General features: G+C 37.7%; 1 protein-coding gene across 3 annotated transcripts in view; it reads right to left on the reverse strand.

The window, feature by feature from the left end:
- Nucleotides 1-13,347, reverse strand: part of THSD7A (thrombospondin type 1 domain containing 7A) — a 465,278-nt gene that overhangs the window by 442,394 nt on the left and 9,537 nt on the right. The window lies entirely within an intron of this gene.

Genomic DNA, 13,347 nt, shown 5'->3' on the forward strand with positions numbered 1-13,347 from the left:
AGTAATGACATTTTCATTGTTCACTATCTTCAAGCCCTCCTCTTTTTCCCAGGCCTGGGAATTAGGTAAAGAGTTGAAACCCCACAGTGGTTTTCTGTCATAGATTTCTATAAATAAGCCAACGCCTCTCTCTTAGTCATCGCATCTTCTTCTACTACTTGTCTGCACTTCTACTCACGTCCTCAAGTCTCCTAACCTTTGCCCATATATACCGACTTTTTCCTCTTATTTACTGCCGAAGCCTTCTCCATTCATGTTCCCAACTCAAGAATAGACAGATCCCTTCTCATTCCAAAAGGGATTTGAAGAAAATGGAGATGGTCTTTTTTTTTTTTCTGTATTCCTTTAACTGAACCAACCTACAGTTATCAAAATATTAACTGAAACATTATGTTGTATTTATTATTACTAGCACCAACAGAAGCACCACCATAAAGTAATGATATAATATTACCTTCATTTACTCAATAAAAGTGTATATACTTGGTATTTCACTGGTGGCTACAATTCTTTATCTGGTTAATGCAATGTTTTCAGACAAAATATTTATATGAACAAAAATCTCCAAAGACTTCTAGTGTTCTCTATATTGTGACTAATATTCTCATTTGGAAAGTCTTTACACACCTCTCTAAAGGGTCTTTAGAGAACACAATTTCCTTGTATCATGCATAGCTGAAAAGATTTGTTGATAACTTTTACCAATTCACATTTGAGTGTGTGGTTTGAAAATGTGAACTAGTAATTTAACTATGTATTTTTACTTTCTTGTTTTTTTATTATGTTCAGTTAGCCAACATATACTACATCATTAGTTTTTGATGTAGTATTCAATGAGAACTAGCAATTTATAATGCAAAATAAATCATTGTGATTTCAAGCTTAAGACAAATTTAAAGTCATATGCAATTTTAAACTATTTAAAATTTCAAAAGCTATAATCATTTTATTCATAAATAGTTATCTGCTTACATTTGTCATCATTTATATATTGCTATTTTTAAAATATGGTGCACTTATAAAATGTATAGGTCTGAAAATTTCACTTGTTTAGACTGTAATTAATAATTTATTTTGTAAAAGGTTAATATGAATTACAGTTGCCTTACAGGATGATTTCACATGGTTGCAAGGGTAAAATGGCCAACTATTCAGTCACTATTTTTATTATGACCTTCATTCAAAAATCAAAAGTAGTGCTAACTGTCACACTTTAGTGATCCACAACACCAGCTATTTAGGTTTCCTTTGTGATAACTAGAGCGCATTTAATTTTTTTAAGAAAAAAAAAATGAATCTAATAACACTCTATGATCACCTGAATGCTCATGCATGTCTTCCTTACAGTGCTGACCAGCACTCTGCAGGTCAAGAACTGTGGCAGCACTCCACATCTTCAAGACATTTATTTTTAATTATGTTCAAACGTCAATTCATGCAGTAAATTCCACAAATGCATTTTGTTTTAATTTCAGGAAAATAACTCAAAAATGCCTAAACAGTAAAAAACCTTACCTCAATTTCAAAGGGTACGTTAAACCTAAATCTCACTTTGTATTAGAAGTCACCAGGAATTTAAAACACTCCATATGCAAAATATAGAGCTTCTGGAACACAGACTATACAGTTCACCTTTCCAAAGAAAGGGCCAAAAAGAAATATATTAGGATTTATAAATAGAGAACTTCAATTTTAGTCCAAAGGGTTTACAAATGGTTATCAATATATAATCACTTTTTTATTTGTATAATCATTTTTAAAAAAATAAATTAGAGGGCACAGTGGGGTTTCTTATATAAAGACTAGGGCTGCATGACTGAGTGAGAGGTGGAGTGCTGCTACAGAAGGGATCTGCCAAAAAAAAAAAAAAAAAGAAGGGATCTGCCAAACGGTTCTTCGTGATCAGCTCACCACTGGTCATTCAGGACGAACAGAACAGCATTCAGAACCTGAAGGTAAGCAAGCTGAAAGGCACATGGGCATGAGGTGGTGACTGGAGAGCTGGCAGAGAAGAGGTGCCCAGGATGCAGCTAGGAGAATGCAGGTGCCACCCCCAAGTACTCTTCTTCCAGCTGTCTATTTGCATCTTACATTTTCTACTTTTCCATTCCAATCGCCTTGGGTCTTTATATGTCCTTTCAACGGCCAATCTAAGGCCTCTGCCGTAAGTCTTCACCAGCACTAATACTCAATGCGGTATTATTTTTAAAAGACTGAAATCAAGTAGTGTCCCTCCTTCCCTCTCTCTCTCTCTCTGTTCCTCCTCCCCGCTTCATCCCCCTCAGTCTGTCTCTCTTGGTCTTAGTTCCATTCACACTTTCTCAGGTGTGAGCTCAAGCGCTGTTGCTCGCTTGCACGCTCTCTCCCCCGCTTTTCCTCTCCCTCGAACACACATTAAAAAGACACCTTCTTCAAATTTGTTTTCTTCAAGGTTTTATGTTGACATGATATAAACCCAAGCGACCACTACAAAATGCCTTTTTATTCTGAAGTGTTTTAATAAAAGCAATGCTTCTTAGATGTATCTCTCACTTTTCTTTAAGGGGGAGGGGGGTGTAGACAGAGGAAGAGGGCAAGAGAGAATCTTAAATAGGCTCCACGCCCAGTGCAGAGCTCAGCATAGGGCTCGAACTCATGACCCCCAAGATTGTGACCTGAGCCAAAATCAAAAGTCCAAAGCTTAACCAACTAAGCCACACAGGCACCCCCCAACTTTTACATTTTTTCTAAGCTGGATGTGTGAGATCTCTGTGCTACACCCTCAAGCCTTCTAAATTGCACATGGTAGCTGGCTGTAGTGACGTGGGTAGATGCCACACTCATCACATGCCACAAGCCTGGTTTAGGAAGTATGCGGGGGTGAGCTGGCGAAAGAGCAAACCAGGAACTTATGTACATAAATATTTCAGGTTGGCCTTCAGCTATGGATCAAGATTATAGCCTCAAATAAGTGTCTGAGGGAAAGCTATTCCCACATACTGCTTATTTTGGCTATCAAGAGGACCATAATTATTTGCTACATTTTTTATCAAGTAGAAGTCTGCTTTCTTACATATATAGATATGGAAAGAAATAATAAAAGAAGGTAAAAGTCTGAAGCAAGTTATCAATTTTACCACTTTTAACATTTGAAGATTTATAATACTATAAAACAACTTGGAATAACATTAAATATTATAATTTTTAGCCCCACCCAAACACAAATTTATTTTGAATAAACCATTTTAAATGTGATTTGAATTATTCACATTACTTTATGAAAAGGATTAATACAGTATGCTTTTTATTTTTCAAGAAAAGATGTATAACACCTAAGGGTTGGTCCCAGCAGGTCACTCTCTGTTAACGTTCACCTGACAGAGGACAAGAGTTAAAACTGAAAGCAATCATGGAAATTGGGGAGAATACCAATAGGGAGCTGTTGTAGTCTTCATAGATATGGAGAGAGCTTTTTAGATTCTAAAAGACATTTAGGTTGTTAATTCACAGTTTTGTGGCTTAACCATGTGCATCCCATCATCTCTCATCTCTTACAGTTTTACTCATGCTTTCCAGACTAACTCAATTGTCCATACTTCTGGCAGGCCTTTCCTGGTCCCTCTCCTTCTCCAGCCCAGATGAATGGATCTGTTCATCTTCAGTGTCCTTAGAGCACTTCAAACACACCTGCTTAGTAGCCCCAATCACACTGACTTACAGTTACATATGTGTACCTCTTTCAAAGATAGGAGCTTGTGAGTGACTGAAGGACCCAGTCATATGTGTCTATGTTTCCTTATAGCAGAAGAGGATCTAAGGCATACCACGTCTTATGCTGATGTCACTAAGATGTCTTCTAAAATGGGAATGAGGAGGGTCGCCTGGGTGGCTCAGTCAGTTAAGCATCTGACTCTTGGTTTCAGCTCAAGATCATAATCTCATGGGTCGTGAACTTGAGCTCTGCATCAGGCTTCCCACTCAGTGTGGAGTCTGCTTAGGATTCTCTCTCTGCTTCTGCCCCTCCCCCTGTTCGAGCTCTCTCTCTAAAATAAATAAATCTTTTAAAAAAATAGAATGGAAAAGAAGGGAGGAGAAAAGCTTTGCTGGAAAGATGATATCATACTTTATCTCCACCTCAAATTTATCTTTCCATTCTAGACCCATTAATATGACATAAAAAATAAGATATATACCAAATACATGTACATGAAGGCAAAATCACTGAAGATATTAGCATACCCCTAGAATGGTTTAATTCCAACTCTCAAAAGTGTGAATGTGAGAAGGATATATGAGCCTCTGTAAACTTTTGAATATAGAAAGTCATTCAGAAAAATATTTTTAAATATACCTTAGAAGTGCAAAATTAAATGAGAAAGACTAGAACACTCAACAAATATGGTTTAATTCAGCATCCTACCAAATAAAATTTCTTGCAGTACTTCCTCATAGCTCTATTACAGCAATATGTTTTTGTTCATAATCAAGACCCTGGTGCACTTCAACGTTTTGAAGACATTTACACGTCATGATAAACTACAGATTAAATTATGTGCAGTATGATGTTAGTATTAAGTACATTTTATTGGTTTATAAGATTTTAAAACTTTGTGTAATGTCTCTTCTGTCCATTAAGCAGACTTTGGTTAAGATGCCAAATTTCCTGTGCACATTAATCACAAATGTGCACATGTGCATGTACACATGCACACACACGTGCATACACACAAACATACACACGTGGCGATTTAAAATAAGGGCATGCACTGTATATAACAGTTATAGGAAAACTTAAAAAAAAAACTTTAAAAAAATTACCCCAGTTCTCCTCAGGGGTAAAATTGCTGTCTGCTGGTATACTGCATACTTACAGCGCAAAATGGTTCTATAATGCTTTCATGATGCATTTAGGAGTAACTTGTCATCCCCTTTGTGACTTTAAGAGTAACTTGTCAAGAGGGACTTTTGATATAGGCCCAATATTTAGGAAGAAATGAACTTAGATCTGAACTCAGATTAAAAATCTTATCACATCCATGGTAGAAAAAACTTAGCCACATAAATCTCTGAACACTGACAGTCCTAATTTTCATCTCTTTCACCATGTGCCCTAAGATATATAGTATCTTCAGAAAAGTCATTTTTAAAGGACAAGAGACAGAATGAAAATGTTTCCAGAACCTATTTACTGTAATGTTTGCAAAGAATCTCATTAGAATAAATTTACACTAGTTCTTTTACTTTCAATAATAAATTTTAGCTCATTTCACAGCTGTATCCCTTACAGCAGTCCACACTGAATATATCATAGTTTCGCTGCCTGTAGACAAATATAATGATGTCAGCAGGTGTTTACTTTGTCTCTTTCAGGGAAAACTACAGCTGGAATGCAAGTCTCCCTGTCCAGGACACTGCAAAAGTCAGCACTTCTACTGTCGATAATACTCCTATTTGAGAAATTTTGTCAGTTTATAAACTTGGAAAATGATCCCTTGAAATTAAAGGTAAACTGCAATGTTGCAGTTAGCACAGCACAGATAGCCAGGCCTGGAAGGTGGGAAAGAGTGGAGCAAAGAGAACTTTGAGAGTGAAAAAGAAATTTGAGGCTACATAGGAGAAATAAATGAGATGTGTAAGTGTGCGTGCAAGACAGAGAAAGCACGGGAGTAGGATATTTTGGGAATAGTAAAGAAAGATTTATGATGTTTGTTATGCAGTGTTCAGTATAAACTCCTGTATTACACTGCCATGATAATCCACAGTTTAAATCTATATAACACTTTTTTTTTTAAAGGGGTGAAAAAGAAGAATATCATTATACTGAAACTAAATAGTGAGTTAAGACTTGAAGCAGCTCTTTATAGTTTTCAATGTTAAGATTCATTGCATCATGGAATATGAAAATGTATTTTTATTTGATTATAGGCCATAAATTGTTTAGATAAAATGTTATTCTATGTCACAAAATTGAAGAAAGCTATGAAAATCAATGTTAAAATCTCAAAACCACTGTCAAATGCTCAGTCAAGATACCAGAGTCAAAATATTTATCAAAACAAAAATATGTAATTTTTATCTACCTATGTTTGTCTGAAAGTATTAAAACAAAATTTCTTTTATTACCTATTATCTCTTCCATATAATGCTAATTGAAATATCTGAACCTTAATCTATACAACCAAAGATTAATTTCTCTGAGCTTTCCCTATTTTACCCTCTTCAGTTAAAATACTAGTATAAATATACTAAGTATACTAATATACTTAGGATACTAAGATGTTTGTCCTGGCTGCTAGTCTTACAATAAGAGTGTGGTTGAGGTCAAATCCCTTAGCTTTAGGTACCTGAGTTTACTCTTCCATTAAACAAAAAGTGCATTACTTCTTATCCTATATTTAAGAACTTGTGAGAATTTAGTAAAAGAACATGAGATCTGAGTGCTTGGAGAACTGTAGAGTACCACAGAAACATAAGCAGGTATTGTTACTATATCCACTAAGCTGTAGAAACCAAATGGGCAACTGCTGAATGCATTAATGTCTGAATTTTTCATTAGTATCACTTTGATTTCTCTGTGCATGTTAAATGATTAAATCAGCCTAAGTCATCACACCTCCTTCATCCTTACTACCTGTATTCCTTTTACTAAAAATTTCACTGTATGATCAGACTGAAAACCCAAAAGGAGGGCACATGGGTGGCTCAGTCAGTTAAGCATCTGACTCTTGAGTTCAGCTCAAGTCATGAGCTGAGATGAGTTATGAGTTATGAGATGGAGTCCTACCTCAGGCTTTGCGCTCAGTGGGGAGTCTGCTTTTCTCTCTCTTTCCCTCCCCTTCCCCGCTGGTGTGCTTGCGTGCTCTCCCTCTCTAAAATAAATAGATAAATATTTAAAAAACAAAACAAAACAAAAACAAAAACAAAATGAGCCCCTTGTAGGTATCCTAAGAAGTATGCTCAGGACTATGTCAGCATATTTTCCTCCTAAATGTGCTTTTATTCCTATAAACTGGGTCCCTGAAATTACTTTCCTCTATTTTCTAACTACTTACCTTCTAATTGCACAATGATATCTTTATGGAAACTTCAATGGGTTTCTTGAATGACAATTACATCATAATTGAAGTTACTGGAAAACACAATGTGCATTGTACATTCAATGGGTTTCTTGAATAGCAATTACATCGTAATTGAAGTTACTGGAAAACACAATGTGCATTGTACTGTCCTGAACTTAAAAAAAAATATGGATCAGTCTAGTGGTTCCTCAAATCATAAAATATAAAGCTACCATAAGACCTAGCAATTCCATTCCTAAGTATATATTTAAGGGAAATGAAAATACATGCCTACATAGAAACGTGTACATGAGTATTCACAGCAGCATTACACATTATAGCCAAAAGAGAGGAAACAGCCCAAATATCCATCAAGTGATGAATAAAATGTGGCATATCTACAAAATGGAATATTATTCACCAGTAAAAGGAAAGGAAATACTGACACACAATACCACACAGATGAACCCTGAAAACATGGTAAGTAAAATGAACCAGTAACAAAAAACCAAACAAGGTTTAATTCCATTTGCAAGGAATGTCCAGAATAGGCTAATCTGTAAAGACCGTAAGTAGATCAGATCAGTACCTGCCTAGGACTAGGCCTGATAGGGAAGAATTGGAGAATTCAAGTGTGAGAGACTATAGGGTTTGGAATATTCTGGGGGTAATGAGAATGTTCTAAATTGACTGTGATGATGGACACACAAGTCTTAAAACCAATCAAGCTGCTAAACACATGGCTCTGTGATAGCAATTCCAATATTCGGCATATGGCCAACAAAACTTAATCTTACTTACAATGAGAGTGCAAGAATTGCTTCTTTAATTTCCACATTTTTCATTAAATTAATTTAGCTTCTGGATGATTCAATCAGGACAGAATATTATTTAAAGAATGTTCTTGAAATCTCTGAGAACTCCCATCATGATCTGAGACATCATGATGTTCATGGTGCCACAGTGCTTGATCAACGAAGTTGGAAAACCCACCATGACCGCTTCATACCATGTATGCTCTTCTTGTGGAATTTTCACAGCGGAAGCAGTTCCAAGCCCATCCTTTTATAAAACAAACCAAGGGAACTGAAGAAGTTACATTACATCTTGCAGTGAGAGACAGGAAGTGAAATGGATCTTAGCAACAGTCAAAGCTTTCCTTATGGATTATTTGATGCCATAGATCCAGATCCATTTTGATGACTCTCCCATTAGAGACGTGTAGTCACCACTGCAAAGTGTCAGAAGCTGTTTTATAGAGCGATTGAGCCCTATGATCTTTTGCTGCACTTCTGTGATTACCTGCACCAGCCCAGGGCAGCAGATGCCTCTCTCTGCTGGCTATGCTCATTCCACAAGGCCCCGTAACTAATGAGAACTAGCGAAGCACAGCATGGAGGAAGTGGAGGGAAATGTCAATGTTGTCCGGAAACAGGACTGTTCAGACACTTCCGTTTCATTTTGGCATTCCATATTTTCTCATGCAGTCATTCTCTAAACCTCAAAAAAAGTCTCTTTTTAATATTTTCCATCCCTCTATTTAAGCATCAGCTTTTGGGAAACCTCGTAGGATTGCCAAAGGAAAGGCTGTAAACTAGGGCCCCACAATCTGACTGGGACTCACTGGATCTTCTATGTGGTCCAGAGGGTTGTCCCTAACGACATTTTTCAAAAAGTGAATCCCGTCTCTAAATGACGGCAAATAACAGCCCCAGAGAAGGGCAAAGGAGTGGTGTTGCGTCTTTGGTGAGCCAAACCTACATAAAGAAGAGTGAGCACAACCAGCCTCTACACCCTGCCTCATCCACTTCAGTCATGCACGTTCTCTGTCACTCACCCTGCCAGAGACATACTACACAGATGTAAGGTTTACTTCTTCACACATTGGCCTAATCAAAACAGTAGAGAAAAAAAAAATACATCAACTCACCCTTATATGTACACCTGAAAGGAAACTCTACCTTTGAAATAATTCTGTTTAACTATCATTACCTAAAGACAGCTTTCTAATAGAAAATTTTCAAGAATTATAATAATTCATTTACAAAACTAACAATCTTCTAAAATTTATCAATTCGCATATGACTTAACATTTGCAAATATGTTGCATCGTTTTATCCAACTAAACAGACTTGGGCTCCTAGATTTCATACATCAAACAGGCTCCTTACTGTGTCCCAGTCAGTGCTGTTCTCCTATGGGCTCCTATGGGCTCTCCATACACACACCCTTCTTCCTATCCTACCTCATCCCGTTTTCTATGCCTCAGAACTTCTTACTGACTCTGAACCACATTCCATTTAATTTCTTCATACCAGCTCCACTCAGTCTAGAATTCCACCTCGCTACAGCCTTTGTCCATTCCATAAGCTGTTTATTTGTCAAACTCATGTTTTAGGAAATCTTCCCTTTCCAGGCTCCTTCTGCAAAATAGTAATCCCTTTTTCTGTTCTGCATATATATGTTTCTTATTTTTGCAATACATTACCTAGACAAGAATTACTTATTTACGCGTGACAGAGAACTTCAGGAGTGGGGTCCGTGTGATATTCACATTTACTCCCCAGCACCAAGTTTGGTGGCAAAAAAAGCACTAAGGGCTTAGAGTTTTGCATAAGTGAATTGATCGTCACAAACATGAAGAAAAAAGTAACTAACTCTGTGACTGGAGTCCCTGACGTGGCAATGACGGAGTGGCTCTGAGTGAACTACATTTCCCACAGGAAAAAAATATATACATTATATATAATACAATATCGACAGTACAAAATATATGGCTTACATAAGTGTGCATAATCTATGCACAAACACATGTATATAAAGATCTTCCTCCCTTTATGATGGGGTTACACCTCAAAAAATCTATCCTAAGTTGAAAATACTATAAGTTGAAACCACATCCAATACACTGAACCCACATATATAGAAAAAAAACAACAGTTCATACCATTATTCCATCTGGGTCTGTTACCAGCACTGCCTTAATGACAGTATAATCAATGTAAACAATCCACAATGAGTATTTTATAAAAATGATGTTCGCAGATATGCTGGCACACAGATGCTCTTAGAAGAAAAGTACTTCTTGGAAATTTGTGCAGGCACTGCAGTTTGAGGATATTGTTTAGGCACCAAAGTGGCAAACACAGGAAGACAGTTAGACATAAAAGGATCTTAAACTGAAGTTGCAAATTGGTGGAAGGTAATACAAGGACTTAAATATTAAAAGGCATTTTATATGAGCGAGATCTCGATGCACATAAAGCTTGAAATGAAATTTTCCAAAATAAAAATGTTAACATAACTTTACTTATAATTAATATTTAGCAAAAAGTATCCCTAATTGTGCACATTTTTTAAATATCGTCACTTTGGTATGCCTATAACATTTGAGGTAGTCTAATAACATCCATAGTGCTGGGCACGTTATGAAGTCCTGTGTAGTCATTCAGCCATGCAGGACTGTGCCACCAGCACGTGCATGCTACGCTGCAGCTATTTATGCATCTAGGCATGGATGCATGTGTGTGCACGAGTACGCCTGGAATGATGCACTGAATCATTATTGCAATCCTATCAGAAGCTCACAAACTTTAGAAAATGTACACTTAAAACAGGTTGTAATGGGCATAGGAGAGTTGAATAGCACTCCTCCAAGCTGAGAAACATTTTAGTTTCTTACAGAGGATACTGAAATCTGGAGTTGTATAAGTAGGATATTTACATATATGCATATACATATGCAGAGCATATACATCAGTCACACACACACACACACACACACACACACACACACACACCAGCATATGTACTTTGGGAGAGGAAAGAGGACTGTGAGAGAGGATACCTCAGCACTCACTGTACACTTCCTACACCCTCTCACTCACACCATCACAGAACAAGGAAGTCTTGCCAAGAATAATCTCAGGTGTTTCCACACAAAGGAATTTTGGGACGCACAGACCCACTTAAAGAGTCACACCTTCTGCACTTCCTGCATGGCAAAAATATGCACAATCACAAGTAAAAATAAAACACTGAGGCAAAATGTCTGTGTATCTTAAAACTAGACTTTGAACAACTCGGCAGGCAGCAGAGCTGAGGGCTTGGTCCGGACAGCAGGGGCAAGGAGAACAAGGCCGGATACCGAGAAGCTTGATATGCGTGTGTGGATCCAAGGAAGAAGAGTGAAAATGAAGAGAAAAAAAGACTCAGATCCAGAGACAAACCAGCTCTGCGAGAAGGCCTTTGTGGTTCACACCTATAGTAAAAGATGACAGCTACTGAGTACTGACACCAGCCAGACACCATCGAAGGGCTCTGCAGTTTTGTCTCAAGATCCCTTGAAAATCACGTAAACAGGAGATAACTAAAGACGCTGAGATTAGAGTTCACTCTCTCAGTAAATTACAAAATGAGGTCAAGTTTCATATGTGGCTCACAAGTTCATTTTGGAACATTTATTTATTACACACACAAATGTGCATAAATAAACATTTTACTACTTAGCAACCAGTACTACTTCCATTTCGAGCTACAGCTTCAATTCAACTAATCTCATTCACCATCACGGGGAAGTAATTGACCCCTCTGATGTGCTTAGTTACACTCTGTAGTTTGGACAGAGTAAACAAAAATCATCTTTAAATAGTACAACCCAAATTTGAGAAAGAAAAGAAAAATAATCAGCAACCAAAGAGGCAATATAAGTGTTCAATGCCATTCTTCAGCAGGCATATTACAGCACATACTTGCAAACACTCCCATCTATAATACTCAGTATGTACTGTTATTGCTACCACTATTACAACCCAAGGGATAACTTTTTATCCAGACAGTGTGGCACAATTAGAAAGTCCTGCATTCACCATACACCATGAGTTAAATGAGTCCCACTAATGCCCATGGGTCCCACATCAATGCCCATGCTCCATACATTTGCTTGGTAAATTAATTTTCCATCAAGCTCTCTAGAGAGTGCTAGGTTAACTACCGGGTAGTATACTGTATTTATGTACACACACACTATCCACTTTTGAGCCACTCTTCTATTCCTCCCATCCTGGGGATGCTCAACACTGTCGGTGGAACGGTTTGGTGGGGGGGGCAAGCTAATAAACAGGAGGCTGCCTTGACAACTTGGTCAACTTAGCAGGAATTCAGAATACGAGACTTGCACCGTTTCCCAGAAGTTCAGGAGGATACTGCACATCAATTTTCCGCTAGCCTCCAGGGAAGAGCAAGGAAAAGCAGATATGCAACTACATGCTTCACTAGACCCAAGTCAGCCAGAGACCCTGTACATGTAGAGCGCACCTGAAAATCTCAGAAGCTGGACGGCTCCGTTGAACCTTGAATATATTATACCATTGTCTTCCTCTTCAAGAGACTGTTATCACTTCCAAACTTGGTCCCAAGGTGTTCCCCTCTAGGTGGAACAAAAGACAAAGTGTAGACCCATCTTCACCTATGGCTTATTATCTACTCCATTTCCATGTGTACTTTCTCTTCATAAAATACTTGTTTTGAGTAGGAATCCTTTCATCAGGTCAACAAGTAGTGGAACACATGCAGCACAGGTTAGACTGAGGCTGCGAACTGTCACCTGAGGGTTCTGCCTGCGCTTGCTGCGACTCATAGGATGGAAAGACTGCGGATCCCTTACTGGAGAAAACATACAGATGACAAGCAGATGAAAAGATGATGTTCAACATCATAGGTCATCAGAGAGAAGGAAACACAAACAACAGTGAGATACAACTACACACATTAAAATGCCTAGAATTCAAAATACTGACATCACCAGCAGAGACCTAGAGCAACAGCCACTCTCCTTCATTCGTGGTGGGAATGCAAATGGTACAGCCGCTCTGAAAGATGGTTTCCTCCCAAAATTAAACATTCTCTTTACCATATGATCCAGCAACTGCACTCCTTGGAATTTACACAACGGAGACAAAAACACATCCACACAAAAACCGGCACACAGATGTTTACATCTTGGAAGCAACTGAGATGTCCTTCAATATGTAAATGGATAAAACAACTTTATGTCCATCAATCAGTTTATTATTCACTGATAAAAAGAAATGAGATTGCAAGCCATGAAAAGACACAGAAGAAACTTAAACTCACAATTATTAAGTGGAAGAAAAGGCTACATACTATATGGTTCCAACTATAGGAGGTTCCAAAAACAGAACAAGCATGGAGACATAAGGTAAAAAGATGAGAGGTTACCAGAGATTTGGAAGGATCAAGGAATGGGGTGAGGGACAAACAGGTGAAGCACAGAGGATTTTTAGGGCTG

The sequence above is a fragment of the Mustela putorius genome, unplaced genomic scaffold, assembly GCF_011764305.1.
Source record: "Mustela putorius furo isolate JIRA1106 unplaced genomic scaffold, ASM1176430v1.1 tig00003845_pilon_pilon_pilon, whole genome shotgun sequence".
Classification (NCBI taxonomy): domain Eukaryota; kingdom Metazoa; phylum Chordata; class Mammalia; order Carnivora; family Mustelidae; genus Mustela; species Mustela putorius.